This window comes from Hipposideros armiger, unplaced genomic scaffold, assembly GCF_001890085.2.
Source record: "Hipposideros armiger isolate ML-2016 unplaced genomic scaffold, ASM189008v1 scaffold_275, whole genome shotgun sequence".
In the NCBI taxonomy this organism is placed as follows: Eukaryota; Metazoa; Chordata; class Mammalia; order Chiroptera; family Hipposideridae; genus Hipposideros; species Hipposideros armiger.
In genome coordinates, this window is record NW_017731625.1 from 1,085,201 (window position 1) to 1,092,245 (window position 7,045).

Sequence of the window (7,045 nt, forward strand, 5' to 3'; positions counted from 1 at the left end):
GCCAACTTGTGCCAGTGAAGCAACGTCCTCCACAACTAGACTGAAGAACAAAATGACAGCAACTTGTCTGTTCCCATCCCCCCAATTCCCCAATGAAAATCTTTAAAAAAAAAAAAAAAGAGGAGGGGACTATACAAGGAGGGTAAATGTAGGGTGTGTCTGTCACACCAGGCTACTTCTGCTCTCACAGGTTGTCCAGACCATCCCAGCTAAATCAACTCACAGCTAGCCAACCCCAGGCAAGATCAACAAGTCAGCCATTCCAATCATGCGAGCGATATACTGTTATATATATACTGTTATGTATTGCTGTACACTGTTATATAATATATATAATATATATAATATATATAATATATATAATATATATAATATATATGCTGTTCTATATTGCAATGTACTGTTCTATGTACACTGTTCTATATTGCAATATACTGTTATATATAGTAATATATTGCAATATACTGTTCTATATGGCAGTATACTATTCTATGTATATACTGTTAAATATTGCAGTATACTTGTTATATACGAGGTCGGAATTGTCTGACCTTGTATATATTGTTATATATTTCAATACACTGTTATATATATACTGTTATATATTGCAATATACTGTTATATACACTGTTATACATTGTAATATAATGCTACATATATTCTGTTATATATTGCAATATATTGTTAGATCTGTTCTATATTTCAATATACTGTTTTCTATATATACCATTATTCATTGAATATTCTGTTATGTATATATCCTATTATACATTGCAGTATACTGTTAGATATATACCGTTCTATATTGCAGTGCAATATATATACTGCTGTATGACACTGAGGTACTGCACATGCTTGTTATACAGGATCATATGGCACTTTATGACCAAAACACCTTGCCCTAATCAGAGCCTCTGCAGGAAAGAGATGGTGCATGCACCCTGGGAAATTGAGGCAAGTTTGATAAAAAAAATTTTTTTTTACAAATGTTCCAGCAACTTGAGAAAACACAAGGGGGTGGCCCAGTACCCCAGGATAGGTACCTCCTGAACCCCTCCCACCCTCCAATCTCCTGTAAGAGCTCCTCGTTGGCCAAACCCAGTGGAAACCAAGAAACAAGAAGTCATGGGGGTCAGTCTCAGCAGTACAGAGCAGAGCAGCAAAGGGTGGAGGGCCGGCCTGGGGGGAAGACAGACTATCCAGCATGGTGCCTATGGATGCAAGATAGGACACACACACACACACACACACACACACACACACACACACACACGCGCGCGCGCGCGCGCGCGCGCGCATTACCATGGAGCCACTAAAAAGAACAGGGCTGCCTGACACATGAATAGAAAGCCACTGGCACACGTTGCTAAGGGAACAAGGGAAGATCTGAAGCAGAATGTGCACTAGGCTCCTATTTGTGTGAAGTCGCACATGTGTACACCCTCCTGTTACCTGGGGCGGGGAGTAAACATGGGCTGACAGGCAGCAGAGCACAGACCACCGGGGATCAAAGCCTGGTTCACCACGAGCTGGCAATGTGAGCTTGAGTGAGTGCCTTGAACTCTGTCTCAGTTCCCACATTCGTGAAATAGTGAACCCCGCCACAGGGCGCCTATGGGGATTAAATGAGGCACTATGACAAAAGCACTTAAAGCAGCACCTGGCATCTCAATACGCATGAGTTTAATGCATACTGAACCCACTTCTGTATTGTTTGCATTCTTTTATGACGAGCATACAAAAGACAATAAGATGGAGATAAATAAAGTCCGTGGGGAATAAAGTTTTAAATATGAACAATGAAAGCACAGTTGTATTATAAGGACAAGTAATAATTTGTCGTTAGTCCAATGTATATAATTTGGGGTGAGAAAGTCTTTCTTAGCAAGAAACCAAAAGCAGAAAGTATAAAGGAAAGATGGATAAATTAGGCCACATGAAAATTAAAACACCGTGATCAAAAATAGAAAGCAAATGAGAAACCTAGAAAAATATTAAAACATAAAGGGCAAAGTGAATATACCCAATTTATAAAAACATCTTATAAGTTGATAAGAAAAAACATTGGTACCCTTCATAAAAAAAATAGGCAAATCATCAGAACAAACAATTCACAAAAGCAATGAGAAATGGCCAAAATGAGATGTGATGATCAACATGAGATACTACGTTCTACATATTAAATCAGCAGAACTAGAAAGGTTAGTAATGCCCACTGCTGGGACGGATGAGGGCATCTCCTGCCCCCTGGGAAAAGTATAAAGTGCACAGACTCTCAGGTGCTTTGCCAACAAATCCCAGAAGCTTCTTTTCAATTGATCACTTACAAAACCATCAGAGGTTTAGAACAAGGATGTTCATCCAGTATCGCTCTTAACAAATGAACATTATAAAGACTTAAATGATAGGTGGCTGGTTAAATAAAGTTGGATATTAAAAAAGTAAACCATAGAATGACCACACAATTCGGCAATTCCATTCCTAGGTATATACCTCAAAGAACTGAAAACAGGTATAGCAGCAAGATTTACAATGGCCTAAAGGTGGAAACAGCCCAAATGTTCATCAAAGGATGATGGACAAACAGATGTGGTCCATCCACACACTGGAGTGTCACTCAGCTGTGAAAAGGAGGGAGGCACTGACACTTGCTACAACGTGGATGGACCTTGAACACACGGTGCTCAGTGAGAGAAGGCAGACACACACACAAGGCCACACAGTGTGTGATTCCATTTATGTGAAATGTCCAGAACAAGCACATCCACGGCAGGACATGGGTTCATGGTTGTCAGAGGCTGGGGAGGGGAGTGGGGAGTGACTACTAATGGGGACGGGGTGTCCGTTCTGGTATTTGATAATGGAAATGGTTGCATGACTCTGTGAATATGTTTAAAAAAACATTGAATTGTACACTTTAAAATGTTTAAGTTTATGGTATGTGAATTTCACCTTAATTAAAAAAACCCTCAGTTATATTGGCAAACAATATAGCTATCAAAAATTGTCAAAAAGGGCCGGCCGAGTGGCACGATGGTTAAGAGCTGGCTTGGGATGCCAGAGGGCCCCGGTTCGGATCCCACATATGAGGGCCAGTGGCACTGCCCTCTACAGCTAAGATGCTGAACAACAGCTCGACCTGGAGCTGGGCTGCCGTGAGTCACCAGCGACGGCANTCCTCCACAACTAGACTGAAGAACAAAAGGACAGCAACTTGTCTGTTCCCCTCCCCCAATTCCCCAATAAAATCTTTAAAAAATAATAAAAAAAAGAAATAATGATGAAAGGAACTCTCCTCGCCAAAGCACATGAGTGATGGCCGGGCATAAATTCATTGCTTAGATGCTTTCATTGCTACAGAAAACAAACCGTGAATGTGAATAAGGTCAGCAATTCAAGAAGAGAACAGCCCCAAGACAGAACTAAGGAAAGCAGACTAACAAATAGAGATAAAAGCCAAAAATAATGACTGAGGAAAAGGGAGAACAGCAGAATTAATAAATAAATCCCACAGCTGCTTTTTTGAAAAAACAAAACAAAACAACAACACTCTAAAAAGATAAAGTGGCATGTGTAATCAAGAAAAGGAGAATTAGGAATGAAAGAGGCTATGAAACCATAAATATTGAAGACATTTATATGTGTGAAGATAAAATGTAGGATTCTATGCTAATGAACAGGACGAAAGGGATAATTTTCTAGGAAAAACATAAATTACCAAAATTGATCCCAAAAGCAGCAGAACACTTAAAGAAAAACATGGTAGAACTTTGCCTTAAGATGATGCCATAGGTTTCTACCCAAAGTGATAGAAAGGAGGTGTTCAAACAAATACTTGTACACAAATGTTTATAGAAGCACTATTTACAATGATCAAAAGGTGGAACTCCCCCCTCCCCACTGCCAATGCCCATTAAATCTGCAGGCCACCTATTAAAGGATGCAAATGTACCAAGAAAACCCATATCCAGGTGAGTCCAGAGAGATTTGGAAGAAAACCCCACCACCATCAATTCAGGCTGGTTTCAAGGTGGCAGAAGTTAGTCACCTTCGAAAGCCTATTCATGCACCCCACCATCTAAATGGATCGGAGGTGATAAACCTACAGCTCCATCAGTAAATGTGAAAAATATTCTATAGAAATGTTAAGTACGATGGGAAGAGAAGGCTGTACCCTTAATATGATAAAGAAATGGACACATCACCACATGAACTCATTTTTTATTTTTTTTTAAGATTTTATTGGGGAATTGGGGGAGGGGAACAGCATTGAGGAATTGGGGAAGGGAACAGAAAAGTTGCTGTCCTTTTGTTCTTCAGTCTAGTTGTGGAGGAAGTCGCGTCACTGGCCCACGTTGGTATTATCATTGTGCTCTTCCTGGGTGAGGCAGATCGGTCACCAGCCACTGGACGGCCGCTCATGGTGGCTCTTGGCAGTTCACGCTGGCTGCCAGCCATTCACCATAGCTTTACGGCAGCCCAGCTCCAGGTCAAGCTGTTGTTCATCATCTTAGCTGTAGAGGGCTCAGCGTCAATGGCCCTCATATGTGGGATACGAACTCGGGCTCTGCTGCTCAGAGCTGGTGTCCCAAGCCAACTCCTAACCAACGCGCCACTCTGCCGGTCCTCCACACGAACTCCTCACGGAACTCTTAGAGAAAGAGGCTCCCAATAGCATCTTCTATTTTTTCACTGGTGACCGGGGCATGTGCCTTGACAATGCGTCTGTCCACGTGGGAGCAGAGAGCTGGCATGAGGTCTGCACTGAACTTGGAAACCTGCACCAAGTGAGTTTCCCCAAATCTCTGAAGCCCATGGCACATTGAGAGCGAGGGCTGCATGGGATGTGTGGTACTCCAGATGGGCCATGCCCCCTTCTATCTCTTTTCCGTGAAGCTTTCTAGTAAATGCCTGTTGCTGATAGTACTTCATTGATGTCACCAGCGTGGTTTAAGCCCACCCTGGAAGTGCTAGCCAACTCAACAAGGCAGGATAACCAATAGTCTGGGTTAATAATGACGAGGAAGGGACCCTGAATCAGTTTCCTAGGGGCCTGTCAAGTCAGCGTAATTTGTTATAGACACAATAAGGAAACAAATGTTTGGATAGAGTCATTATATCATGGAAACCCCAAGAGAATTTATGAAGAGTCATCCAGGTATTCAAGATGGTTACAACATAAAAATACAAAACCAACAATAGCTTTCCACAGACTGGCAGTAACCAGTAAGAACATATATTAGAAAAAAGAATTCATTCACAATAGCAATGAGAACAAAAACTTAAAAGGCTTCAGAGGGGAAAAGATGTAAGACACATGAAGGACTTTAAAAAGTACAAAACCATTGAAGGACAAAAAATGACATGGATAAGTGGAGAGATGTTCCACTTGCTGAGTGTAAAGACCCAATAATGTAAAAATGTCAGTTTCCTCTAGATGAATCCATACATTTTTATTTCAATACCAATCAATATTGCAATCAAATTTTTTTCACAGGGTGAAGAACTGAATAAAATTGTTCTCAAGTTCATGTGGGAGAAAATATATTTGGGGTTTGCCAGGATTTTATGAACAGAGTCGTGTGGGACACTTGTTTTTGCAAGGAATTGAGATGTACAGTGAAATAACCATAATTATAAAGTTACACTATTGTTGTTCTAAAAGCTAACCGAAGTACACATTAGCTTTGAATATAATTGAGGTGTCTTTTCCTTTTCCAATGGCATGGCTGCAAGCCATACAAATATAATGAAGTGGGTTGCCTGTTTCTTATATCAAAGAAAAGCCATTCCTGGGGGTCTACAATGTCTCAAAACCATACAGAGCTTGTTGTAAGATGTTCATGGCAGAATTCTTTGACTTGCTTTTTAAAATTGGAAAGAATCTAAATGTGTGCATCAATCAGGGTCTCCACCCTGGTAAACTGATTGTAAAACAAGACCCAAGTCTTCAGCCCTTCCTTTGCTGAAACTTTGCAGTGATGGGAGAGGAGTAACATCCCCACCCTGGGCTCAACCATGTGACTTGTTCTGTCCCCCCAGAATGTGATTCCAGCAGAGACCTGAATCAACCTTAACGACACAAGCCGCCATGACTTCACCATGCTCAGACATACGAGTTACCCATTGCTGTGTAACAAATGACCACAAACAGCAGCTTAAAACAACAATCATGTACCATCTCGCAATTTCTGTAGTTTGGATTTGAGGAACAGCATAACTGGGCTCTCTGCTTAGGGTATGGCAAAGCTACAGTCAAGTTTTCACCTGGGCAGCAATCCTTTTTGCAGCTTGGGAACCTCTTCCAAGCTCCCATAGTTGTTGGTAGAATTCAGTTCCTTGCAACTGTAGGACCCATGGCAGCTTGCTTCTTCAAAGCCAGCAGTAACAGGGAGGGAGGGAGGGAGAGAGAGAGAGAGACAGAGAGAGAGACAGAGAGACAGAGAGAGAGAGACAGAGAGTCAGCTGCTGAAAGTCTTTAATTTGAGGATGACCCGAGCTCTCTTTTCATCAGGGCCCACCTGATTAGGTCAGGCCCACCCAGGGTAATCTCCCATTTGATTAACTCAAAGTCAACTGAGTAGGGAGCTTCATTACATCTGCAAAATCCCTTGGCCTTTGCCACAATCTGTGTTAGAGAAAGTCACAGGTAATGGCTGCATTCAAGAGGAGGGGACTGGGGACGGCCGAGTGGTGCTATGGTTAAGAACTGGCTTGGGACGCCAGAGAGCCCCGGTTCGAATCCCACATATGAGGACCAGTGACACTGCCCCCCGCAGCTAAGATGCTGAACAACAGTTCAACCTGGAGCTGGGCTGCCGTGAGTCCCCAGCGACAGCGTAGGCTGCAGCCCCTGTGGCAGTGGGTTGCCATGGGCTACCATGAGTGGCCAGCAGCCAGCGTGAGCTGCCAGCAGCCGTAGTGAGCGGCCGTCCAGAGGCCGGCAACTGATCTGCCTCTCCTGGGAAGAGCGCGATGATGGTGCCAACTTGTGCCAGTGAAGCAACGTCCTCCACAACTAGACTGAAGAACAAAATGACAGCAA